The sequence below is a fragment of the Urocampus carinirostris genome, chromosome 6 (assembly GCF_059441175.1).
Source record: "Urocampus carinirostris isolate Australia breed hairy pipefish chromosome 6, RoL_Ucar_1.0, whole genome shotgun sequence".
NCBI classification, from domain to species: Eukaryota; Metazoa; Chordata; class Actinopteri; order Syngnathiformes; family Syngnathidae; genus Urocampus; species Urocampus carinirostris.
Window position 1 is genome coordinate 46,204,230 of NC_142354.1, and position 27,466 is coordinate 46,231,695.

The 27,466-nt window shown below is 45.5% G+C and overlaps 1 protein-coding gene across 1 annotated transcript in view; it reads left to right on the forward strand.

Annotated features, from left to right (window-relative positions):
* The first annotated feature begins 14,182 nt into the window (after positions 1 to 14,182).
* The window catches only part of chl1b (cell adhesion molecule L1-like b), a 61,593-nt gene continuing 48,309 nt past the window's right edge, over positions 14,183 to 27,466 (forward strand). The window contains exon 1 of the mRNA XM_088339104.1: positions 14,183 to 14,258. The gene's annotated coding sequence lies outside the window, so the exon portion shown is untranslated. The remainder of the gene's footprint in view (positions 14,259 to 27,466) is intronic.

The following is a 27,466-nucleotide window of genomic DNA, read 5'->3' on the forward strand; positions in this document are numbered from 1 at the left end:
GAGGACTAAAACAAATTTGACATATCCTGTCGGTGAAGCCAAATCTATCCGGATACAGAAGCCGTATCCCCCTAGTCCAAGGTGACGAGAGTCAAGAACACACCAAACATTCATTACCCATCGCTCATCCGATGCTGATCCAGAAGATGAAGCCCGCAGCACAAACAAGGGCTAAATTGCCATGCCATGCGACCTTCCATCAGAAGAGAGACTCGACAGCCTACGTTGGTTTACCCCCTCCTCGTCATATGCGTCACTATTATTCTTCCGGTCAAAATCCTTCTATAAAGCTTTCCTACCACACTCAACAGACTTGCACTTCTCAAATTTCTACACACTGACTTTCCGGACAAATTTTCAACATGTTACCTCGTGTTTACTATGTTTGTGTACTGTAATGCTAAATGTAATTCACCCTAGTCATCCTGGAAGGGGGATGACCGCTTGTGAGGTCCTTTCTCAAGGTTTCTCTTTTTCCTCACGCTGAGGTTTTGAGTTGTTCCTTGCCCGCATGTTGGTTTAAGATCAGGTCATTGTGTCATTGTAATCCTGTGCAGTCCTTTCAGACATTTTTGTGATTAAGGGCGTCGGAAATACATTTGACTTGACTTGAATTTTACTGGCATTGCAATAGGGCCAAAATAAATGTGTGTAAATGCCATCCATTTTTCAAGGGATTAACACACACAACTAGGCACAATCATGGTTTGACTTTTGCAAAGAGAAGTCAAACATTTTCAACTCTGTCACAATGTCTAAATATTGTCCAAAGTCAAGTTTTCGGCCACTTTTGGAAACCATCTACTAAGTTCCTTTATTAATACCCTGAACTTTTCACAAGGAACTTTTCAAAGAGTTTATTAAATTACCGGGCTACTTATTTTGCTGGACTTTTCCACTCCAAAATGTGATTCTTTTGAAGTAGCACCTGCCCTCGAGGGTCTTCTTCTGAGCGCCCATGTTAGGATCTGATAGACTTCCTACCATCAGAAAGCCCCACCTGGGGTTTGAACTGGGCACATGTGTGGTGATTGGATACACCTCTGCCCAAACATTTTGCAGCCTTTAAGAAAAACATTTTTGATTTTTTTAGCTCATTGTCATCTCTAAGGTGGGTAAATGAACCCAAATAATTGTTTCAAATGTTGTTAAAAAGACAGACCTGACACGGAAGATGACCCAAAATGTAACCTCACTGTTCATGTAGAAGTTGTATCCTTTCCATGATGTCCTGCTTATATGAATTAGGAGGAGCAAACTCGTCAACAACACCAAATTTGACTCTCTTTCTCTGCAATAGGTGAAAACATGCCTGTATATTGATCCAAGTGGTTTTCCTTATTAAGGAACTTAGCAATTGGCAAATAAATCACGGGATAGCAAGGCAACACTGTTGGAAGTCAAACTGCAGAACTTTTGGCCTAGCGTGTGATGTCATCCACTCTGCTGTTGCTAAACGACGACACAGCACCCCGGGGCCATCCTGTTCATCTGTTAATAATTAACACAAGGATACTGTTCAAAGTGTGAATTTCCCTATGGGATGAATCAAGTATCTATCCATCTATCTATCTAGACATCTATCTATTCAGACATGAAATCTATCTAAAGAAGTCGTACTCGGAACCGGGTCCGTTTCTAGCGTCCGGTTCGAAAGGAGTCGAGCGGTCGGGCCGTGATGGATGCCCCGGCGGCAGTCGGGTGGAAGCGGCGCAGGAGGCGGTCTGGCGGGGACGACGAGACCCTCCGTCTAGAATATGTGAAATCGTATTTAACCCTCCTGAAGGTGTCAGGCCTGTGGGTGGAATCGATCCGCCCGGAGGATAAAGAACGGCGCCTCTTCAATGTTTCACGAGCGGCGTCGGCTCCGCGCGTACGGGAAGGTCGGCGCCGAAGCCCTTCCTCAACCTCTTGGCGGAGGATTGATAGAAGGCCGATTGCAAATTTGGTGGGGGGACCCCACCCCACCTTGATGAGGACAGAAAGAAGCTTCCCATTGCAATCAACGGCTTATGTTTACGTGCAGAAAAGAAGCCTTTGTCAGGACATTTTGGACAGCACCCCGTGTCCCATGTCAGCTCACCGTCCATTTCTCAGCATTTATACCGCCATTACCTTTTTTCAGGGTAGGCTTTGTTTCCGAGGTTTTGGTTTTGTATGTTCACGGATGACTTTGTCGATGATTTTGTGATTGAAAAACATCGTTTTTTGAAGCACCTTGTCATGCTTTCTGCTTCCTATCCACCGAAAATCACATCATTGTGTTCTGCAGTCTTATTGGCTAAAGAGTCACCCCACCCCTTTTTACCGCATGCGCATCACATGTGACGTCATCCACTCCGCTGTGGCTAAACGACAACACAGCACCCTGAGGCCATCCTCTTAATCTGTAAATAAACAACAAAAGGATACTGCTGGAAGTGGGAACTTCCCAAAGGGGAAGAATAAAATATCTATCCATCTATCTATCCATGGTATCTATCTATCTAGACATCTATCTATCTATCATTAATAACGTTGTGGTCCATGTTGTACGCGTACGTAAAATATCTTCTAAAGTACGGTACTTTTAGTTGGTTGATGGTTTGAAATCTTGGAAGGAGGGAATATAGTGGAGGAAGAGCGTCAAATTTAGTGAAAATGTGGACAAATTCAACTATAGCTCTTAACCATACAAAACACTCGTTACGTTTCCATCATATGTTTTTTTGCAGGGATTTGGAAATTCAGGAAGAAAAATCAATGGAATTTCTCCTATGACCAGCAGAGGGCAGCAGAGCCTGTTCAAAGCAAGCAGCCTATTGGAAAGCATTGAAGGAATTCGCTTCCTCGCTTCCGTCCTTTCTTTGCTTTCTTTGTGGAGGGCAGTTGGTGAAAAGTGTCCCTAGGGGGCGCGCCTTCACTGTTCTTTCTCACAGTCAGCAGGTGGTTTCACGATGTCGCTTCGGAGAGACCCGATTTGACCTACTGCAGCGCCATTTTCCTTTTGGATTGATAAGGTGAGGACGTCTCCGTTTCTTCTTAATAATTGAGTGGCGTTAAGATGCGATCACACGTCTTCTTGCCCCAGTTAAGTTTAAAATCTGAAGTCTTTTGATGTTGTTGTTGTTGATTGTTATTTCTCAACAATGTCAAGAATGTTTGGAATTCAATGTGCCGGTTTTCACCACGCCGACATCAACAACCTAAAAACACATGGCATACTTTCCAGTTTGTCACATTTTAATAGAATAGAATAGAATAGAATATACCTTTATTGTCATTGTCCTCCCTCTCTCTTTTCTCTCTTTCTATTATCACTTTTCTCCTTTTCTTTTGCTCCTTTTTCTCTCCTTTTTCCTCGCTCTTCTTTTTCTCCTTTCTCTCTCACTTATTTACCCCCTTTTATCCTTTCTCTCTTTCCTTTCTCAGTCTCTCACTTTTCTATTGTCTTTCTCCCCTCTCTCTCTCGCCCTCTCTTTCAATTCCTCTTTATTTCTCACTTTTTCTTTCTCTCTCATTCTCTCTCATTCTCTCACTTTTTTATTCTCTTTCTCCTCTCTCTCTCTCTCTCTCTCTCTCTCTCTCTCTCTCTTTCTCTTTCTCTTTCCCCCTTTTCTCTCTTTCTCTTCTCTATTTCTCTCTTTCAGTTTCTCTCTTTCTTTTTCTCCTTCTCTCTCTCTACTTTCTTTTCTTTCTTTGTCTGCTTATGTTATTTATTTTTCTTCTTTTCTCCTTTATTTCTCTTCTGTCTGTCTGTGTTTTTTTCTCGTCTGTTCAGCTTCTTCCATTTGTCCATTACCAGTGATTCCTCACCAGTTCGGAATTCTCATTTCGACCGCGATCCGCTCAGACCGACGTGCTGATGAATTCCTTTTGATCCTTTCGGCACAATTTCTCCTCTTGGACTTCCCAAACCGAGTATTTGTTTTGGGGATTTTGATTTGAAAAAAGGACACGGCGGAGGTCCGCGTCGCGATTTGGCGTTAGGCTGCGTGAAGAGGGAAACGGAATTGAGGCGTCTTGTTGGGTGACAGGCACCAGACATTTCCTGTGATTCAGAGGAGATGGTCAAAGGAGGCCTTTATTTGGACCATTGGGGGGAGGGGGGTTGTGTGGATTACACCAAACTCATTTACCGGGAAGCCCCCTCCCACAACACAATTAGAGAGGCATCTCTGGGACAACCTCCTCCATTCCCTGCTTTTTTTCCGTACGTACGTGATGTCACCCCAAAAATGGATGCACACTTTGCCAACCGACCGTAGCTCAGGGGGTAGAGCGCCCGTCTCGGAACCAAAGCGGTCGCGGGTTTGAATCCCGGGTTCTCAGAGTTAAACGTCCGAGTGCCTTTGAGCAAGACACATAGCCGAGCCCAACGCAAGTATTGTTGGTGTTCCGGTGTTTTTCTGGGTCACTATTGGACACGGTCAGATTCATTACCCCTCGTGGAGGTCCCCGGACTATGTTTGTGGAAAATGCTGACTACCGGGGGACGTTATCGGTGGGCTGTGCTGTTTTTCTTCTTTCAGACGGACGGCCCGGTTTCTCCCGTGAAGTAGTTTGCACTTTGCGACGATACGGGGCATTTACCATTTCGGTGACATCGTGAGGACTCGTCTTTATCGAGAGTGTGAGGGCCCAAAGTTGGCCCCTAAGAACCTTATCGCTGTTAATTCATGGCAGGATACGGCGGAGGGAGCGAAAGTCAAAGCGAGGCTGCCGGTCAGTGCCTCGCCGCTAGGCTAAGAAGGCCACCGCACAGACCGACCGGCGCTTCCGAGCATGTTCCCGACCGACGCCGGAACCATCGTTCGCAAAATGAGTGAATTTGGTATTTTTGTCATCGCGAAGTCTCGGCTTCCCCGACGCCGCGGTCCGACGAGCAAGACGCACGCTACTCAGGCACGACCGAGACGGAGACTCCGTTATAAACAGGGGCGGGGGACTATGCGCCGCAATGACAGCAGAATCATCGACACACACCGCTCACCCGATATATCGTGTCGACCCTTCTATCTACCGAGAGACCTAACTGTGGTCATTGTGATTGCTGTTTACGTTCCACTGGATGCTAACGTTAGCATAGCGCTAAATCTCCTGCTCGCTGCGATCGATCGACTTTAATCAGGCACGCTTGAGGACTGTACTTCCCGAATTCATTCAATACGTGGAATGTGCAACCAGCGGGGAAAAACACTGGAACATGCGTACATAACTTCCCCCCTGCCCCCACCTCGCTGGATCCGACCATCTCTGCCCGTCCCTCATACACCCCTCTCTGGAGAAAAATACAAACATCTTCTTTGTTCCTTTATTTTCTTTGTATTTTTCTATCCTCACTGTAAAATGTGAAACTGGAGTGCCACGTCCAATTTTGATGTCACAATATGTTCAACCCATTTTGTAACAATGATAATAAAAAGGGATATTCTTTTCTATTTTCTATCTGGTTGTATTAGGTATTATTAATGATTGATCTGTACTCTTCATTATGTACATATTCATAATTTGGAGGCCAATCTCTGGTATTTGGGACTCCCAGGTGACTCAAGTAATCAGGAAAGCAGAAGAGGTGAAAGACACACATCCCTCTCCTCAATCGGTCCAGCCCATCGCCAATGTTTTTGAGCCGGCAATGCTTTCTGACCGTTCGTAATCTTCTCTCTTCGGACAGTCGGGGACACGAGGCAAAGAGCGACCATGTAAGGAAAAGGGAGGGGCGACTCCTCCATCTTCTTTTCATCGTCCTTTATAACCACTTTGTCTACGTCTTCGTTTGTCCAACACGCTTTTGGCGTGTCCCCGTGTCCCCCCGCCTGAGATTTACGCGGCGGTCCACCCGTTTCCTTCTGGTGGCCCCCGACGTAGCAAATGGGTCGGCCCCCTATGCGACGCCGGAGGATTGCTAATTGACTGGCGAGTTCCTCTCGTCTCTGGTCTCCACGGCGACGGGCGCTTTGTATTCCTCCTTTGCTTCCTCCTCTTTTGGGCTTTTTCTGCATAAATCTGAGCTGTTATTTTTTTTTTCCCTTGATTTCTGAGAATTCATCCATAGAAAATGACAGCAACCCGCCTTAAAGGGACACTGTGTCATATTTGACGACAAGAAGTCGCCTTATCGTGTCACGCAAAGTACGGAGACTCACAATGACCAAAGCGCAACGTTCTTCTCATTTTTTTTGCCCAGCTTTTTGCGGAGGATGATAATAAAATGGACAAAATGAAAAAGAAGGGGGAAGAACAAGAGACGAGTGTAAAAGAAAAAATACAAATAAAAACAAAGGAAAAATACACAGAAAGAAAACGAATCAATGAAGAAAAAAAATAAAATATGAAAAGAAAAGGAAAATAGCAAAACATACAGAGAGTAAAGAAAACAGGTTGAAAGACAGGAAAATAGCAAAAATGTAAAGGGGAAATGGAGAAAAGAATAAGAAAAGAAGAAAAAGAAAAGAAGAAAAAAAAAATTACAGAATAAAGAGAAGAAAAGGAAAAAAGAAGAGAGAGAGAGAAAAAGAAAGAAAAAGGAAAAAAGAGAACAACAGAAGGGGAAAAAGAAAGAAATAACAAGAGTAACAGGAAAAAAGAGACATGTTTGCACGTTGCTATTAGCATTTGTGTATCAATCAATCTCCTTTTTTTCGGATGAATGCTATTTTTGAAATCCATACACACTGTCCCGTTAAAGGTGAGGCTCTCCTTCCGGTCTGAGATCATTAGTCGTGTCTTGTATGTTGTGAGGTGAGGGGGGGGGTCTGCGTTCCCCTAGCTTCTTTGGGTCCCGACTGACACCGAGAAGGTCCTTTTTCTGTTCCCTGTCAAAGTGAGATACGACAGGCCCGCTGGCCCGCTGGCCTCCGTGGTTCCTGCCGGCCTCCTTGACAGCCTCCTTGACGTTTCCTCTCCGACATGGGGTCAAGGTCCTCGGGAGACGGGTAACCGGATCCAGACAACCTTCTCCAAATGCAGGAAACCAGAAGACGGTGAAGACAGCCGAGATAAATAAACTTCTCTTGATTTACTTCGTCTCCGTCGGGACCGAGGAATGAGATGTCCTCGATCCGACACCCATTGTGCAGGCGGACCTCCTGCTTTTCCTTTGTTTGTCCGTTGTAGAAACATTAGAAATTTGAGGCTGTTCATCCAGACCAGCCGTTCTTCCAGTTGTAAACTTTAAGACTCTTTGAGAAGTTCCTCTCCGGTGAGGTGACCACCATCAAAAACACCCAGACCTCCGGTTTCAGGATCTACTGAACATTATAAATTTGAAGCTGTTCTCCTAGACTAGCCGTTCATCCAGTTGTAAACTTTAAGACTCATAGAGGAGGTCCTCTCCAGTGAGGTGACCACCATCATAAACACCCAGACCTCCGGTTTCATACTGACCCAGAAATGGAGTCTACCTTCAGCTCCAGCCAGAGATTGGATGATGGACCTTACCAAGTCCATGAGACATCTTGTTCAGACTTTCTGGGATGGAGCAAACGTTCCTCACCCCACCCACGGAAAAACTAATGCTCACCACACATTCAAAACAGAAGAATATTCCTTCTCCAGAAATTAAAGAAAAAAAATGCTGGTCTGAGGGACTGGTTTCACAGGTCTTTTCCAACTATGATGGCCGGCAAAGTCCAAAAAGTCCAGGTCAAGGTATTGAAGATTCTATTGACGTCGGATAAGAACTCTTAGGAACGGTGTGTTATGGACAAGCGAGAAACCCGTAGAACTAAGTCGGTTCCGAACGAGGCGATATTTAGATTGTGGTTCCCAAGGGGTTTTGTGACTTGCTTCAGGCTTCCCGGGTCCATTCAGGACTCGACCATCGGCCGATCTGAATTTTTATTCCGTTGAATTATTTGTTTAATTGTAAAATCCCTCAGTTAAACCGAATGAGCATCAGGTGGCTCGGGTCCAGTTTCATCCAAACCAGCAGCGTCAATGGATTGCTGGCGTAGAAGAAAGACCTTCTTTCGTTTCCTGTCGAAGTACTCGATGGTCGCTAACGGGGTTTCGGTCTTGTTCGTCCTTATTGGCGAGCCCGACACTTTGATGATTGGATTGACCCTCTTTAAAATGGCGGCCGGAGCGGCTCACATTTCATAACGGCGAGACGTGGATCGCTATGGAAACGCATTTGAGGAGACCCCCGCCCAGACGTTTGTCCATCTCCCAACAAAGACCGCCTGCCGCCTAATTGCGGCGAGAAACGGAGTGTGGGACGCGCTGCTCGTTGATTCTTTGCGAGGGAGGGGCTATGACGGGGGAGGGGCCACGGGGGAGCGCACCACGGCAACACATTACTGTGGCATTCCTTCGCACTTGTCCCAGAAAAAGAACATTAATGATTTTCAATATGGCTGATGTGATGTCCTCTTTCTGTCTCCCTCTCTCTCTCCCCCTCCTCCTCATTTACTTCCACCTTTCCTCCATATCTTCTTCATGTCCTTTCTTTTGTATATCCTTTCTTCCTTACTTTAAATCTTTCTTCCTTTTTACTGTCTTTCTCTCTCTGCCCCCTCTCTCTTTCTCTCTCCCTCTCTCCCTCTCTCTACTTTACATCCTTTCCTCTTCCTTTGTTTTCCTTACTTTCTGTTTTTGTCTTTCTATCTCTGTCTCTATCCCTCTGTATCTGTTCTCCCTTTGTCTTAATTTCCTGATTAACTTCCCCACTTTTACTTCCGTACTTCCTTACTTCCTTCCATTTTCACTTTCTCTCTCTTCTTATCGTGTCCTTTCTTTTTGCCTTTTTCTCTTTGCTCTTCTGTATCTCTTTTTTTCTCATTTATTTTGTGTTTGTTATTCATTCTTTTATCTCTCATTTATTTTCTTCCTCTTTATCTCTTCCCCTCACTCTTTTGGCTCCTCTTTTTTTCTCTTTCTCTTCCCCCTGTCTCTTATGTATTTCTTCCTTTTCTTTCTTTTCTTATTTCCTTCCCTTTCCCTGTGTCTCTTTCATTTATTTCTTCTTTGTGCTCTCTCATTTTCCCTCAAATTCTTTCAGTCCTCTCCTTTTTCTCTTTCCCTGACCCTCTCTTTTTCCCCATTGCCTCACTTTCATTCACTCCCCCTCTGTTTTGCCTCTCTCTCTCTCTCTCACCTCATTCTCTCCCTCTCTCTTTCTCTTTCTCTCTCTCTCTCTCTCTCTCTCTCTCTCTCTCTCTCTCTCTCTCTCTCTCTCTCTCTCGTTTTCTTCCCTGGGTGGGAAAGGGTCCGGCACCTGTCGGGAGTTTTGGAGGGACCCCGTCAGTCCGCTTATTTACGTCCGGCCGACGTCCGATGGCCTTCGCGTCTGGTAGCGGACGAACGAGACGGAGAAACCAAATGAGGAGAGGAAAAAACCCCCGAACGGGCGGGAACAAAGGCCATTTAATAGGGTGGCATTCCTTCCTCGCGCGTGAACTCCGACCCCTTTGACAGAGTCGGCCTCTGTCGGGCCAAACTTCCGCGGGGCTTCAAGCGCTTCATTCTTCTCGATTCGGGGGAGGGGAGGGGGACCCGCTTGTTTATACGGCGCCTGTTACCCCTTTTGAAAAACTCTCGCATAAACACAAAAAAGACATTTAGAAAGCCCTTCCGGAGAAAAGAGTCCATGTTTTGGCCAATATCGATCATATCATACATCACTGGGGCCAAAAAGGAGGTTTCATAGTACAGCGGAACCTCAGTTCTCGACCATAATCCGTTCCAGAACTCTGTTCGAAAACCGATTTGGTCGATCACCGAAAATCGTTTTTCCCATTAAAAGTCATGTAAAATCGTTTGAATCCGTTCCAACACCATGAAGCTAACCCAGGCTAATTGTACGATCGCGTTATCGTCATCTTCCGTACGAAAGATGACGCTAACGTGAACGTGTAAAAATAAAAAAAGGGTAAAGAAAAGAATTATGAATAGGACTTCTTACCCTTGTGGTGCTCAGCAGAAGCCATGCTGTATGTATAGCAGGATCGGAAACTCGCGCACCTTCTTCATATTTTGCTATTATTTCTTTCTTAAAGGCAATAGTTGTACGCACTACTCTTCTTTTTTCACCTGTAGCAACTTTGCTGCTTGCACCGACCTTCTTCCGAGGCATCATTAGGGGTTAAAACACTCCCTTCGCCGCTTTTGAAAAACGAAAACAGAAAAGGAGTGCGCGTTGCCGTGACAACAGTTCTTCACGAGGGGTGGGGGCCATCTACACCCGTACGCCGCTCAGCATCGCACCCTAGCGTACCGGCGTTCGAACTCCCATTTTTTGAACGAAAAGCCAAGCAAGAATTTCTCAAAATTTTTGGTCGAAAACCGATTAGTTCGAACTGAGAGGCGTTCAAAAACCGAGGTTCCACCGTACTTGATTCAATATTTACAACCTTTGTTAGGGTTTGGCAGGCCTCCGTCCACCGGAGGGCGCCAGATTAGTTTGTCATCGGGACAGGAGTGTCTAATCACCTGACACCAGTCTCTCATTAGAGCAGCTTCAGCGACAGACTGCTGTCACAGTCTTGTTCCACGGACAGACTGAGGAGATGATTTCTTCCTCATGCCGTGAGGCTCCTTAACGCCACCCGGGGGAGTAAAAGACCACATCAAACCCCACCCCCACATTTGCATATTACCCTATTTTTATTACTAGCACTATTGAAATACTCTATATCAACACGTTATATTGGGGATTTCTGTATTGTATTTTTTTTTATCTTATTATGATTTTATTTTTCAACGGAAGGATACTGCTGGAGGTGGGAATTTCCCAAAGGGGATGAATCAAGTATCCATCTATCTATCTATCTAGACATCTAGACATCTAGACATCTATCTATCTAGACATCTAGACATCTAGACATCTATCTATCTATCTATCTATCTATCTATCTAGACTTCTATCTATCTATCTATCTATCTATCTATCTATCTATCTATCTATCTATCTATCTATCTATCTATCTATCTATCTATCTATCTATCTATCTATCTATCTAGACTTCTATCTATCTCTATCTGGACATCTATCTAATTAGCCCAACCCTTGATGAGGACATTTTGGACAGTATTCAGTGTCTGGTAATTTTCCTTTTTGATAATCCACTTTCCACCATCAATATCTTTTTTCAGTCACGTCCTGGTTTATGAGGTTTAGTTTTTTCCTTGTCCTTGACCTTTTGTATGTTACGTTGGTGACGATCCGGTTATTAAATTTCATCCTTTTCGAGCACTTTGCCCCACGTCCTGCATCCTGCGTTCCGGTCCGCTGAAAATCCACCGCGATACTCCAGATATTTCAACTTTTTCACTCCCGAATCAAGTCGACATCCGTCACGATCTCCGGCTCGAACGGCAACGGACGTCATCCATCCGAATCATTCAACTTCTCTTTCCGTACGGTCGGCATCCATGCCAGGTCGCCGTAGTGTCCTTTAACCCTCGAGGAACCATAAGGAGCGAACTTGGTCCGTGACCACGGCAACCACGAAGGACAACATCAGAAAAAGACGACTTCTCGCGTCTGTGTCGCGATCCGGCACCGTTCTCCGCTGTACGGTGGCCGTGGCGCTGTCCCTTCGAAAAATAGGGCCCAGATTTGATATTACAAAAACTTCGTGACCGCTTTCTTCCCGCCGCAGTAGTAAATATGCGCTCGTCCATCTTGAACACGTTTCAGGCGTCGGACAAACTCCGAGACGGAACGGCCATTTTGCCATTCAAAAGGAAACCACCCATGTAAACAAAGACAGCTGATGATGGTTTTAGAGATGAGTTTTTCAGGTTGCTATGGTTACGATCCTTTTGGGATTCTTTTACCGACGGCCGGGCATAAAAAGAAGCCGGTCCCGGTGAGCCCGCTAAGGTCTAGCCGTGTGGTTGCCACGGCGACGCTCCCTCCTTCCCAGGTATCGAACGCCGAAGCGAACGTCGCGGCGGCCTTTCGCGGATCTGTCGCGGACGGGAAAAGCCTACACGGAGGCTCGACGCAGAACAAAAGATCACCGGCTACCCCCTGCCCGGCTCCGGCTTCCTCAGCGTAGCTCAAAACATCCCGAAAGAGTCATCGGACCGTCTTTTCCGACCGCTACTGCGGGGTCGACGGTTCGAATCCCGCGAGGCCCCAGACCGACCGACAGACTGAGGCATAGCTTTCGAGTGAAATGACCTCAGCTTAAGTGCAATATTCTGGTTCTTGAGATGTTCTAAAGCAGTTGTCAAGTCAACCTTGTCTCTGCAGCCCTTGAAAAGAGCCAGCGCTGAAGACACAAAACAACCTTCAACAGACTCTCAAATAACAAAGTATCTTACTTCCTGTAGAAGTATTTTGTCCTTTGTACTGCTAAATATTTTTACTCTGTACTTTATTCACACTTGAATGACTGTTACTAGATGAGGTGGCAGAGAATTGTAGAAATACAGGCTTATTTTTAAGTTTTAAAAGGGTTATAAACTAAGGCTCGTGGGCCACTTATGGCCCCTCAGACTTTTTCATCCGGCCTACTAAAAATAATGTTGTCAAAGTAATACGATGACAAACTGCTGTCTTGTCCCCAGTTTCCCTTTGTGACCCCGCCCCTTTCTGTTTGGCACCGCCACCTCGTATACTAGCCCAAGATTCGAAAGATGTAAACGCCGTTTAAAAAGTCCTCTTTTGCACCTTGACGATTTCGAATGAGAAAAAAGGGTGCTTGAAAAATGCTATGGAGATATTTGTCCATTTCTTTATTTTTTTGCATTTGGGCTTTTTTCATCCATATCCTCTTTTGTGCTATTCATATTTTCACACGGGTGTCCTGTCATGATGACTGATGCGAGGCTTCTCCTTTGACGCCAACTGCCTCGGACGCTGATCGGCCGCTTATCTCTTTTTAAACCTTCGTCTTCCTGTCACCCGTTGTCAGTCCGTCTGCGAACCTCAGCTCCCGCTAAGCAAGCCTTTTCGACCCCGACTTTCTCCTGTCCTGATTCCCGTTTGATTCCCGGCGCCGACCCCTTTTCTGAACTCGATTACGTTTCCGCTCCTCCGTCCCGGCCATCGAACTGTTCTTCCCCTGCTCCCGACACTGTAAAAACAAATGCAAGTGGGTCCTGTCTCCGTTTCCGGTCTCTGACATATTCAAATCATGAACATTATAAAGGTCGGTATTTTTCAACGTAGACTATTCCGTATTTGCCAAAAATCTTCAAAAGTCGACACTTCTTACCAATGTGTACTGCGCTAATATTCAACAATGCAAATATCATTTTAATGTCATTTTTCACGCGTATTCATTCGGCATTTTGCACATTTTTTGTTCGTAATTTATCGATAACTATTGTTTAATTAACGGAAGTATCATTTTCTTTTTTAAAACGCCATTTTTGCGGAATTCGCAATAGTGTTTTTTTTCAATTTTGTATTTTGAGCTTTTGAATGGATATTCATGAAAGTGGGAATAATGGATGACATTGATTTTACTCTGAACTTTGAAAACTAATATGATGAGGTGTTCAAGAACATGAACTAAAACTGCATGTGGTTATGTAAGCGCTCATCAATTCTGGATTTTTTCCCTCTTATGCATTGAGATATTGAGATGTTTGATAATGGAAAAATTGGCCTTCTATAAAGATTTTCATTTTTGCCACATGTGGTTTTTGTTTTTTTCTCAATCCAATCTGGCTGTTGGGGTCTGGTTGTCGGGTCATTCTACCTTCCAGTTCTGTCCTGGTTTCTAAGGTTTGTGTTTTTGTTGTGGTCTGAATAGTAAAGTTGTTTGTTAACCATTTGTGTGTTGGGGATTTGGATTCAATATCATCATTTTGGATCCGACTTCCTTGTTTGGGTCCGCTGCAAAAAACGAACCATGGCGTTTTCAACATTTTGGGTCGCCAAACCTGAACCCAATGCTCAATGATGTCAATAAAAAAGAGCTTAAGGTTTTTGTATTTTTTGGCGAAGAGTGTTTGACACGCCGAACTCTGCCCCTCGGGTCGGGCGGGGGATGCTTTGTTGGGCGGGGTCATGACCCGAGTCCCAGAACGGGGTACTTTCTAAGTTCATCTTTTTTTTTTGTGGTTGCTAAGGGCGACCGGTCATCGCGATTGTCTGGCGTTTTTGTTCCTTTGGCGTAGGCGGAAAGCCTTCTGACTTCTTTTGGCTTTTCTAGGGACGGGGGGAGTGGCGGCAGCATCCAGGAGGGGGAGGAGGCGGGAGGAAGACGAGGCGGGGGATGCCGTCCCGCTCGCTCCGCCACTCGCTGCAAACCCGACCCGGCGAGCGCCCGTACGGACGCTCGGGCTCCTTTAAAGGATTTTCTCTGCGCATCCGGGTGAGTTCCTATCATTTTCTAAGGGGATTCCCTTCTTTCCACGCTTCGGTCTGGTCTATTTCCACGCAGGCAATCATAGCAATAGAAATCGGGTTAATGTTTCGACCATCTTTTCGTTTCATCGGTCATCGTTTAACCGCAACTTTTACGATTGAAGCGGTTCTGATTATAATTGAGTTTATAGCAGATCTCCGTTTCTTGATGGAGTTGTACGAGGTGGGCAGAGGAGCTGACGTTTTGACTCAGGTCATAGAACTTTCCATCAGAATGATGGTTTTTGTCTTTTCCTTTTTTTTAAACGTGTTCCAAATCTTCATGGTTACATTTGAACTTCAATAAACTTGTATATCAAGGGTGAAAAGGACGAGGATTGCGTTTCTAGTATATTTCATGAACGTCATCTTGAATCCATTTTTGGTTTTTGCGAGTTATTTGTCACAAGCCACAAACGAAGACAGGACCCAATAGTATTTGGTTTTACTCGGTTTTATTGAGAAAGAGAGCAGCGCTTGCAGCCACGATCCGATGATCGTCGGAAACGGGTAGCTGATGCCGGGAACGCAGAAGTGGCACTTCTGTGTCGAGGGAGGATAGTCGTAGACAGCGGGAAAACTGGTCGATAGCCGGGACGGGGGAGCAAAAACAGAATCCGGTCCAGAAAAGAGGTCGGCAACAGGTATCAGGCAGGAAAAACAGGGCAGGATAATGTCGGAGAGTACAAAAGCTTGCCTAGCTGAAAGAATAGGTTCACAGACGGTCTGACACTTCCTCTTGGATGTCGGGATTTTAAAAAGAGTCAGGGAACCAATCAGCGATCAGGGCTGTTGGCGCCAACAGGGCATTCGCAGGTGCCCCGAATCAGCAATCAAGACATCATTGTCTAAGCTAGTCCACAACTTTGCTCCATGGAGATAATAGAGTAAGAGCTTTGTGTTGTTCTTGATTCAAATAGTTTCTCATTTTCTCTCCTTCGAAAGTAACATTCGATATCCGAGCAAAACGGAGTCACATTATGAGGTCCACCACGATCGATGGCTTATGTCTACTTGCTCTATCACTAGTTCCCCAAAATATTCCGACTTCTCTTTTCTGCACGGCAACTTGGTGGTTAGCGCGAGTTTGCATGTTCTACCCATGCCTGCGCAGGTTTCCCCAGCCGCTCTGGTTTCCTCCCACAATCTAAAAAAACATGCAATTAAAGGAAACCGGTGACTGGAAGTTGTCCCTGGGTGAGAGGGAGTGACTGAGCCGTCTGTGCCCTGTGATTGGCTGGCCAGCAGTCGAGGGTGTCCCCTGCCCGCTGGTGCAAGTCAGCTGGGGTGGGCTCCCGCACCCCCTCCTGAGGATAAGCCCTGCAGAAAACGAATGAATGGATAAATAGAGGATTTGAGGTGGTGGGATAGATGTAGATGTATATAGGTTTGTATGTTCGTACGTGGCTTGTAGGCTCCTAACCGGTTGAACCGATCTTTGTGAAAATGTATGGAGTTGTAAGTGCTTTTAGCTGGAGGTGCTTTTAAGCATCCACAATACATACCAACAAAATCTGCTTTGGTGTACAAGCAGCTTTGGAGCGGCATGCAACAGACCCAAACGCAGGACACAAATCCTCTTTGGGGGAGGTTTATTTAGACAGCGGCAACAAAAGACCTCACCATCAAGAAGGGGGACCAGGATAGCAGAGGAGGAGATCCTGAGAAGGGATCTTGGGGTGGCGAGAATGTTAAAAAGGACACTTGAGGAATATCTTTAAGAAGTCTGTTAAAGTGGCAGGTATTGGGACAAGGAGGAGATCCTGAGAGGGGAACTTGGAGTGGAGAGAATGTTAAAAAAGGAGACTTTTGAGAGGGAGGTTGGAGTGGAGAAACTGGAACGTGGAGAGAATCGAAAGAGGAGGTCGAGCCAGGCGAAGCTTGTCGTTTGGTGGGGGGGAGTCTTCAGGTGGAAGCCTGGGATATTTATACTATTGGTGGCTGATTGTCTAATTGCATCACCTGGAGAGAGGAAAAGTGAAGTCAACTCGAAAAGGTGTTCTTTTGGAGAAACGAAGAACTGCAAGTAGCAAACCCTGACGCTTCTTGCTGTGTGTTTCTTGTATGCCAAATGGTTTTGCAAGAGACTATTTTTGGGGGTGCGCCTTATAGACCAGAAACGACAGTCCGTTCATGACAGCCCTACAGCTGGAGAACTTGACAGGTGGACCTCGTGAAGGTCTCACTGATGTTCTCGAAGCAGCTTCACGGAGCGAAGCCGAAAGCGTCTCCGATCGGCAATTGAGGCGGCCGCGGCTTTTGTGCCGGTAAGTAGGTCGAAGGTTTCTCAGCGAGTCTTTTGAAAAGCCATCGGCGCTAGCGTCCGGCCGACCGCACTCGCTTGCGCGGTTTAGCATGCAGCTCCCACCTGAGGCTTTTCACGCCGTTTTTCACGCTTTCGCTCCGCTTGATGGCAAACAAGAAGTCTTTGTCGCTGCGCCCGTCCGTTTCCTTTTTCACAGCCAAACCGCCAATTTCCTCCTATCTTGCTGAGCTTTTTTGTGTTGAGGACCAATCCTGCCGTACGGGGCCAGCTCAGGAGGTAAAGTCTTTGAACCAACGGTTCCCTGGTTCGATTCCTGGCTCCCCTGAGTAAAAAGTGTCCTTGGGCAAGACACTAAACCACCTCTGATATGTAGGTAGTCACCTCGTGTGGGTGAGTCTTCTATCCGTGTGTGAGTCAGTGTGAAAGAGAAAAGTGAGAAGTACATTGTAGAGCGCTCTTCTTAGGACCTTATAGGTCGCAGGTTCGGTTCCTCTGTGTTATTTGTTGAAGTGTCCCTGAGCAAGAAACTGAACCCCTAATAGCCCAGGTAAGGAGGTAGGGGTGTGTTTGTGTGTGAATGGGTAAAGTATATTGTAAAGCGCTTTGAAAGTCTTCAATGACTGGTTAAGTGCCATAGAAATGCATTCCATTTATCATATGTAGAAAAAAAGAAATGGTGACAAATGTATAATCATGTATTTTGTGATTTATTTTGTTTTGGATTTTGCGGAAACACTTCCTATGTATTTTGTTCTTGCTTATTTACGCATTTGTTTTTGTTTTTTTTTGTTTTTTTTGTATTTTTGTCGTGTATTCCTCATTTATCGGTTTATTTCGGTATTGATTTTGTCAGGCATGGTTGGTCGCTTGGTTGGTTGGTGGGACCCCTTAAGCGAAACGGTGTTAGGGGCACCATTTCCTGTGGTGTGTCTTGGGCAACTCATGCCAGGTGGCACCCATCCTTCTCCAGGCCAACAGGCATCGATAAAGCAATTTCATGAATGTCATTTATTTAAGTATATTTGTAGCTTTTTCCATTTTCCTACATCAATTTGGGATCCGTCCCTCCTATTTTGGTCCCGGTTTGCAGAAGAGGCACTCTTTGTGGCATGACTTGAAAGGCGGCCTGGCAAGGTGAGCCTCGAACTGAAGATGAAAGGCGCCCTCACCTGCCTGAGCGGGTGTGTTTGGTTTGTCCCCGTTTCAAAAGGAGAGCTCGGCCTTTTTCTCCTCCGTGATTACGATGGAAGGATGCGAGGAGGCCATTCCTAGACCGTAGCTTCACGCAGAGAAGAAACGGGACGGAGAAGAAGAAGCTATCCCAATTTAGTTGCCAATAATCACGTTTCAATGGTCGAACCAGAGCAACGTCATGACGTTCCTGCAGTTCCCGGGAGCGTGGTTCACAGTTTATTGGACTTACACTATATATGGCCGGATAGAACGGGGGGATCCACTCCATATAAACAGGGGTATAGGAGACACATTAAACCTCCGTATAACTCCTTCATTCAATCCTTTCAACCCAGAAGTATTTATATAAGAAGGGATCACATGGTTTAATTCAATGAATGAATGAATTAAAAGCATTTTTTTCGAATATGAGAAAAAACAACAAAAAGTCAAAAGTAAATACAATGTCCAAAAAGGAGAAGGAAGAAGCAAATGCTTAAATTAAATGAATTCATAATATACATTTAATATTTCTGGGGTAGTTCCTCTCATCCTTCTTTTATTTACTCTAACAACAATTTAGTCCAGAAAACTTGGGTGTCAGAACCAGAACAGATACAGGACCCAATCGCGTGACGTTCTCACAGAAGTCTTTATTTTACGGGAAACGGGGAGTCATGCATGTCAGGCAGCCGGTCTGGCGTGGAAAGACCAGAAGCCAGAGACCGACGAGACCGATTCCAACTGCCCGAGTTGATATCGGATAGATGGGGTCAATACTGGACAGGAAGTGACAGGATAGATAACCGATCAGGATATCGAAAATTAACAGGAGAAACGAGACGGGAACGAAAAGCCGAGAAAATAATAAACAGGACAAAAACAGACGGAGACTAAACTGGAACCTGAAATGAAACAGGAGACCAATAAACAGGAACAATACCGGACTGGAGATAACACAGGAAAACAGGATCAAGTCAGAACCCAAAACAGCAAAAGAGCGCTGAGCTGAATATAGAAAGAAATCCAATCCCTCAACGAGCCGCAGCTGGCGTCCCACGGGCGGGGCCGATTGGGCACCACGGCAACCGTGACACACACGGGCGCGGCCGGTTGGGTGCCATGGCAACCATGACATTGGGCCATAAAAACGAATGGGACGGGAAGCGATACGAGGAAGCGAGATAGCCACGAGGTCCTGACGAGAGCCGAGGAAAGCCGTAGCTGGGGAAAATGGCTGGACCGATTTTTCTGCCGTTGCGGACGAACCGTAAACAAACGCCGAGGTGATGTCACTTCCCGAGCGGTAGCGCTCCGGTCACCATGGCAACCCTGACTCATCTCCCCTCAGCCCCTCTAATATCGGTAAAACGATGCCGACGCCTCTCCTGCAGAAACCGGCATCCGATGATGTTACGAGCAAAACGGTGATGAGAGCGTTCCTGGAAATGTGCCTGAAGCAAAGCAGTTCGAAGAGAAGACTCTTGAAAGACATTTCCAGCTTTTGGAGCAGAATTCGAAGGACTTTTTATGACCTGTCCCTGAGCTTGTTTGTCCGAGATGGCTGACATTTTACAGCAGAACTGGAGTCCACATTTCATCATTTCGAGCTAAAATCTAAGAGCCTACAGTCCGTAAACTACAGAAAAGGAATTGTAGAACAGCAGCAGCAGAACCTCTAGGGAACGTCCAACGTGACAGTTCTGCCCATTGAGTGGAAAAGAGATGGCTGAAAGAGATATCGGCCAAAAGCGGCCGCCATTTCCATTTCAATCGCAGCTTTTATTCAGGACAAGCGGATAAAGGACGTCAAGAACACAACCGTCTTTTGTGGCCGGATCCATTACAGATAAGGGTCTCCGGGGAAGCCCGGGACACCGAAGTAAAGGGCACCTGAGATGGCTTGAGGGCTGTGCTGGAGTTCAACACACCTCAAATCTGTTGATCACTTGCCAAATGTCCAGCACGGATCAAATCCAGTTCTCCAAAGGCATGAAATGAAAACCAGTTAAGACTCCTTTTCGGGACCTTCGGCCTTCCTTGCCCGTTGGCTCGGGGTCCACCGGAGCTAGGGTCTGGATAAGGTTGGGCCAAATTGGGGTTTTTGCCAGATAAAAAACGTTTTTCACAAAATAAGATCTTAGAAATAAGACAAAAATCAATCGGTAATACATGAATCCTAATTGTATTAAAGCCTCAACCCTCTAACCCCAAACCTTAAAAGCTATCCCTGAACCTTCAAGCCGAGACATCCGTTTTGATCTTGCACTAAACACTCTAAATGTGCAAAGTCTTCAATTTCAAGACATGATTTCAAAATGTAACCATCACAGAAACCATGAGATACGCCAAAACTCTAAAGACATGATAGCTGATCCATAACGTCCCCTAGTGGTCAGCCGATTATTGGATTGCCTGCAAATAGGGACTCGTTACATTGAGATCTGTTCATTGAATCCAACCTTATAAAACATTGACTCCAAAACACACAATAAAATAAAAAAATAAAAATCCGCCTAAAAGCATTCATGCATGTTGAAGATTCCTTGTTGCAATCCCTCTCTTTCACCACAGACTCATAAAATGAGTTACTATAGGGCCGTTTGAATCCGAACCCTTGATTGACGCCACTCTCGGCCAATAGCAGCCTTTTTTTTTCCAGGCCCCGGGCCTGTATTGATAAAACGGACACCGTCGCCTCCTTTAGCTCCCTAAATTATCTATCCAGTATAAACCGATTGAAATAATGATGGACACATTGGTCAGCGAATGAAATTCTGAAAAGAACGATACGCCGTGTCTTGAAATTAGACCCCAAAATAAACGTGTGTGTGCTACGCCACTCCTGCTTCATTTTTACACACTGTTAATATGCTCAAGTGTGTGCAAAGTGTGAAAAAATATGTCAAATATTTATAACTCTTCCGGATTGTCTAAAAAAATGGCCAAAGTGAAATACACAGCTGCAAAGGTTTTAGTGTTGTAAACTGGTCACTTTTGGAAACACCTTGATTGGTCCCTTGGAAAAATGTGTAAAATACAAGTTTAGTTTTTCAGATTGTGATCCAATCTGACAAGGTACTAGGTAAGGCTTCAAGCTGTTTTTCTGCAAAGATGCCCATGTTATACTCTTTTGCGGCATGCCATTGCAAAAATAGAACTAAAAAAAAACCTATTTGTGTTTCTTTCAACTCAGATAGATAGATCCTTTATTCATCCCCTTTGGGAAATCCACACTTCCAGCAGTATCCTTTTGTTGCTTATTAACAGGATGGCCTCAGGGTGCTGTGGTGTCGTTTAGCAACAGCGGAGTGGATGACGTCACACGCTAGGCCAAAAATTGGACGTCCTTGCGGCAGATGGAAATCTTACACCGCCTCATGTTCACATAGATAGCCAGTGTGCCTCCTCTCCGCTTCCTGCAGGCTTTTGTGTCTTTGTCTGCCCTAAAAGCGCTGAAGCCGGGTAGCTCCGGTTAGCTTCTTGTTTCATTTTGGGACCAAACGTTGAGAGTGTGTCCTTTCAAAAGAGACCCAAAATGTCCATACTCCCTGAGAAGAATATACTTTGGGCGTGTCTTGGATTGGAGTTTTAGACGAATGTTGCAGGAACGTTAATAGGTTAATTCAATTGTGGTTTTAGCCCGGGGACGTATTTTTCAATATCTTGCACCAAACACTCAAGAAAATGTATGAATAACTGATCCGGGGAGAGCCTTTAGACCAGGGCTGTCAAACTCATTTCAACTCGGGGGCTACACGATAGTTCAAACATTCTCTCGGGGGCCGGACTAGTAGATTAGAGAGAAAGAAGAAAAAGAGAAAAATAAATAAGAAAAAGAGGGAGGGAAAAGGAGAGAGGGCGGGACAAAGAAAGAAAGAGAGAGAGAGAGAGAGAGAGAGAGATAAAGAGAAATAGTGAGAGAGGGGGAGGGAAAGAAAGAATGAAATCCAAAGAAAAATAGAAAGACACAAAGAGAGAAGAGAAAAGAGCAAGATAGAAAGATAAAAGGCGAGAAAGAGAGGAGGTGAAACCAAGGGAGAGAGTGTAAGAGAGAAAAGGACAAAAGAGAGAGCAAAAGTAGGTAAAAAAAGTGAGAGAGAGAGAGAGAGAGAGAGAGAAAGAGAGAAAAAGGGAGGAAGAGAGAGAGAGAGAGAGAAAGAAATCCAAGTACAGTGTCTTTGTTGGAGGCACCTGGCTTTGGCAACATCAAGTGGACATATTTCAACCTGCAGCTTGTTTTTCTCTCGCGCTTCTCTGAGTGTTGTCTCGCGGGCCGGATTCAATCCCTTAGCGGGCCTGTTGGCCAGATAAGGGGCTGATTCTGCACCTTTTGTTCTTGTCTTTTTCATTCTGAAAATTGGATGTATCGATTGCATTTTTGTACTTCAATCAAAACCATTGAACGTTCCCAAATTCACGAATCCATTTAGCATACGGTATCGTACAACATAATCACGTCATTCTCCACAAGATGCGCATCCAACGTTGTCGTTTTTATAGTAGGCCAATAAAAAATGATTTAGCATGCGTTGCGTTTTCAAAAAAGGCATTTTTTTTTTTGGGCGGCTCCTGAAAAATGTGTTGGTTTTTTGGGTCCAAGATGGCTCTTTCAACATTTTGGATTGTCAACCCCTAGTTTAGCTTGTTGGGCTTTAAACGTGCTACTTTCTTTCTTTTATCGATGCTATTTTAATTGTATTGTCTATTCAAGTACGTCTATTCACCTCGATGATTTGAATGTATATTAAATGTCACTTATTGCGGATTGGATGGATTTGGACCATTTGAGGATCCGATCGAATGCCTGTTTTTGCTGCACATAACAAAGTAGTTCTTTTCACCAAGTACCTTTTGACTTTGATTCGAGTACTTTTTCAGATGACTACTATTATTCTGAAGTCAATGGAGTCCAATTTTGGGCTACCGTACCCAGCTCTGCCCTTTAACGGAAGGTCGGTACATAAGAGTTCCAGGAGGATGCTAAGGAAAGGGGAGACGATCCCGCAAATGGAGCAAATGGGCAATTTGCTAAGTGGGCAGATCGCTAATCCTCTTTTGTTTTGCGGAAAAACGTCCGCTTTCGTTTGTTGCACCGTTCATCAAGCAATTAATGGCTTAATCTCCGGATTGTAATCTGGATTAGGCCGGAAGAAAGAAAGGTTGCGGCTGCTTCTTGCTGCACAGTTTGGGTCTCAGATCTCTACTTTTGCTTGGAGGCCTTCAAAGAAATGAATTTGCTCACAGTCAGTTCCTTCCCTTTCCTGAAAACGCTCAAACTATGGAATCGGTTCGTCTCCTTAAATTTCGATCTCCCGTCGGCCTCCGCGACTGCCTCTTATTTACGCATCCTCTTCTCACTTTGAATTATTTTTTATTGTAAAAGTTTGCTTCTCTTTTAATTTTAAATGTATTTATTCAGTTTCACATTTTGGTCTAAATACATATATATTGTGTTTTAAATTTCATTTTTTTGTTTAATTTTTTTTTTCAATTTTCCTTTTCCTAAAATTGAAAAATGTGCATTTTAATTTTAACTATTTTTAAAATTGTATTCATTTTGTGTTTTAAAATGTTGATATTTCATTTCCATTTTAAAGTTTGACATTTTTAGCATTGTCCTTTTTGATTTTTAACGGTTTATCAATTCCTTTCTTGAATGTTTTCATGAGGCACCTGAGCCCGCTCCTCTGCCGCCGACCGCCTCGGACGCTGATTGGCTACCCGTCACTTTTTATACCCCCGTCTTCCTGTCACCGGTTGTCGGTCCGTCCGCAAACCTCAGCTTACGCTAGGCAAGCTTTTCGACCCTGACTCTCTCCTGTTGTGATTCCCCGGCTACGATTTCCCGGCTACGACCCCTTTTCTGATCTCGACCACGATTTTTGCTCCCCCGTCCCGGCTACCGATCTGTTTTTTTCCGCTCTCGACACCGCCTTCGCTCGCCACGGAAATACCACTTCCGCGTCTGAGTAACCTGCTCCCCGCGACCAGCGATCTACAGATCGTGTGTACCATCCTTTCCCTTCTTCCCAATATAACTAAGAGAAACGCACGCAAGTGGGTCCTGTCTCCGTTCTGGTCTTGACATTCAGGTGTAGAGTAAAAACTCTTGCATTATTGTCTCTTTTTGAATCGGATTTGCAGGCTGAAGCAGTTTTTTTTTTTCACTTTTTCATTTTTATATTTTTTAAAGGATTTTTGTTTTCTAATTAGCTTTAATCGTAAATTAATCCGAGTCTGCGTCCTACAAATGCCATTTCTTTTTTCTATGAGCATCTGGCCGGCACATTTGTTTTGATGCGGATGAGAAGTCTCGCCGCGCGTGAAAAAAGTCCGATGGTGAGGAATCCCGTTCCTGCTTCTCTTTCTGCGGAGAGAAGAAAAAAAATGGCTGTGGGGGTGGGATGACATTTGAAGTGAGGTCTCGGATGCCAAATGGTGGCGAAGGCCCCTCGTTTTTCTGACATTTCTGCCATAAAAATGAGCCATCGCCACACTTTTAGTTTGCACCTGAAGAATATTGTCCCGGCTGAACTTGGCGTCCAGGCCTGGTAGGGGGCATGTCCCTCCTTTGGAGTGACCCCGGCCGGGGGGCCCTAACGCCGTTTTAGGGGCCCCTCGACGGCCATTTTTGAATCGCCGTTCCCTCGGCAGATGTTGCATACGGTGATGCGAAACAGTATTTTGGTCCTGTTCAAGTTCTCCTACCTGGAAAGATTAGAGAGGCCTGTAATTAGTCCGTCCATCCATCCATTATCTGCACCGCTCATCCTCAGTAGGGTCGCGGGGTGCTGGAGCCCATCCCAGCCGTCCTCGGGCAGTGGGGGGACACCCTGAACTGGTTGCCAGCCGGTCTCAGGGCACACAGGGACAGACCTTTCACTCCTAGGGACAATTTGGACCGGCCAATTAAACGCATGTTTTTGGAATGTGGGAGGAAAACATAGTGCGCGGAGGAAACCCACGCAAGCACGGGGAGGACATGCAAACTCCACACAGGAGGTTGGATCTCACGACCTCCGAACCGTGTCGCACACGCGCTAACCACTGCCCCGCCGTGCTGCCTTTCCTTGCACTTTATAGCACTCATTTTTGGTTACACTACACAATACACACATCCAGTGGTCAAATATTACAGTGTCCCTTTAAGCAGGTGGAATTAGTCAACAGGGGTAAATCTCAGCCATGAGAAAACAAATCTAGAAAAAAAAACACGGAAAATCACATTGATGGGGAACAGGTCGGCAACAGGCAGGAAAAACAGGGCAGGAGAATGTCGGATACTACAAAGCTTGCCTAGCTGAAAGCATAGGTTCACAGACGGTCTGACAGCTTCCTTTTGGAAGACGGGGGTTTAAAAAGAGTCGGGGAACCAATCGGCGACCAGGGCTGTTGGCGCCAAAGGAACGGGCACAAGTGCCTCGCATCAGTAATCATGACATAAAGGGGTTCTGAGGGGGCGTGGCGAATGAAATCTAAACCTAAGCGAATACGTAGCGTGTGTGTTCCAAACTCTCAGTAGCCCGGATAAAAACATCCAAATAACTATAGTAATATATGGCAGGTAGTACTTAGGCGTATGATATGCGCATATGAAGTTTGTGTGGTGTTTGTTTGTGTTTTTTGGGTTGATTTGACGTACGCGTCGTCGGATCAGGAGGCTTCTCCTGCTACTGGTAACCATGGAAACAAGTGCTGTTACATGTGGTAGAGCGAACCCTAACCTCAAAAAACGGTCCGGAGAGGGATGGGCGATGTCGAGCCGCACTCGCCCAAGACACACCACATGATGGACGACGACCACTCGCTCGCCCGGGTGGAAAAGGAGCACGCAGGTCGTAGGGGATGAATGTGTGACACCTCCGTTGCGTGGTAGCGAGACCTTGGCCATTTCCACGTGGAACGTCCGCACCTTCGACCCACGAGGAACAATATAATCTAGAGTGGAGAAGGCTGTCCAGAGTTGCGTCCTCATCGGTGCCCTGTCCACCCGGGCCGTTCAGGGATCCGTCAAGCCGTGACCGTTCGTACGATTAAATAAGCATACATATAAAGGAAAAATGACATTTCGTTTAGCTTTGGTGTGAAGTGACTTGAGCTGGTCCAGTGAAGTCGTAGGTGGATGCACATTGAGGAGGAGATGGCAGATTCAAACAAAAACTAATTTGAGAACTTCCACTTGCAAGGATGGCTCCTTATTTTTCATTTTTGTCCTGATTAATGATTGTTTCCAGCCATATTCCTCATTAAGGTTAAGGATTCTTTGTCTTTCTTGACCATCGTACGCCGCATTTCAACGGTTACCATGATTTTACCTCTCTTTAGCATCACTGCGAGTCTTCTGAGTCTTACAAATTAAAGTCTTTTTGCATCAGCTTGCTTATAGCCTTCACTATACACGGATGGATACAACTGTGGCATAAAGCCAGGAAATAAAACTGTAATGCCATTGAAAAATCAAGCAATATACATGAGTAAACTTGAGTTTTTAATGGATTATCTATCTGTTTTCTGCAAGTCCCACAGTGCTTTGCGGCATCGAAATATCAAGGGTGATGCAAACCAGCAGTTCGATAAGTGTAAAAGGAAAGGACTAAACTGACCGTTACTATCAGAAAACTCGTCGGACTGCAACATTCATTATTATTGTGCACATTTAAACACCTTTTGTGGAATAAGTCCAATATTTCTGGATTCTTTTCCGTCAGGGCCCCCCTCGGAAGAAGAAATCCTCTCACATTTTAGCGTCTCGTCGGCGTGATTGGGTTGAAGGAACAGCTGCCGGCGCCGGTCTTGGCTTGGCTCCCTCCGCGGTCGCGGTGAAGCGTTACGTACGCGTGGCCAAACTTCCCCGTCTTTTGGGAGAAGACTTTCGTTTGTGACTTTTTGCCTGTCCCAGCATATTTACAATCCGAGGGTCTGCTACACTTGCTAAATGCTATCTAGTCAGTGCTCAAGGCAAGGTGGGGGGCCCCACCGCAATAGTTCAAGGGAAAGACGTCGCGGCGACGCAAGAAATAGACCGGTTGAAAGCGCCGGAACGGAAAAAAGCCGAACGGTTACGCCATTCCAGCTCATCGATCTGCTTCTGCAAAATGGGACGTTTGAAATCAGAGTAGGCCGGCGGCGGCGGTGCGAAAGTGTGAAAGTGGGGGTGGGGGCGCTCCAACGGATGGCCCTCATTTGCACAGTCGGCATCTCTCGGCGTGGCTCTCCTTTGGAATTGCCTGCTCAGCAACTTCCCGATAAAAGACCTCCTCCGGTCGTACATCATCCTTCTCTATTTGGAAAACCGAATCGATAACGTTTGCTCGTCCAAAAAAGAGGATGTACAAAACAGGCCAAGCGATAAGACAAGCCAGTTTGATCACATTTACCCGATTTTGGCTGACCTGCACTGGCTCCCTGTCCTTTCCAGAAATGATTTGAAGGTTCTGTTGCTACTCGTCAAAATCGGATTTGCATTCGACTTCCCGCTATGTTCCCGCTCAGAGCTTTCGGAAAACGCTGGTCTAATCGTGATCCCAAGAGCCAAGAAGAAATCCTCGGGTTAGAGAGCGTTCCCTGCCGGGGTCCCAGTACTGTGGAATGCAGTTATTTATTTATTTTGTTTTCCCGACAAAACCAGTTAGTGTTCCAGTTGTTTTTTTTTTTTTTATCGTTCTCCTATTTCGTGACAATTTTTCCAAACGATAATACATTCCACTTCAAAACGCCATTCAGGACACCCGATG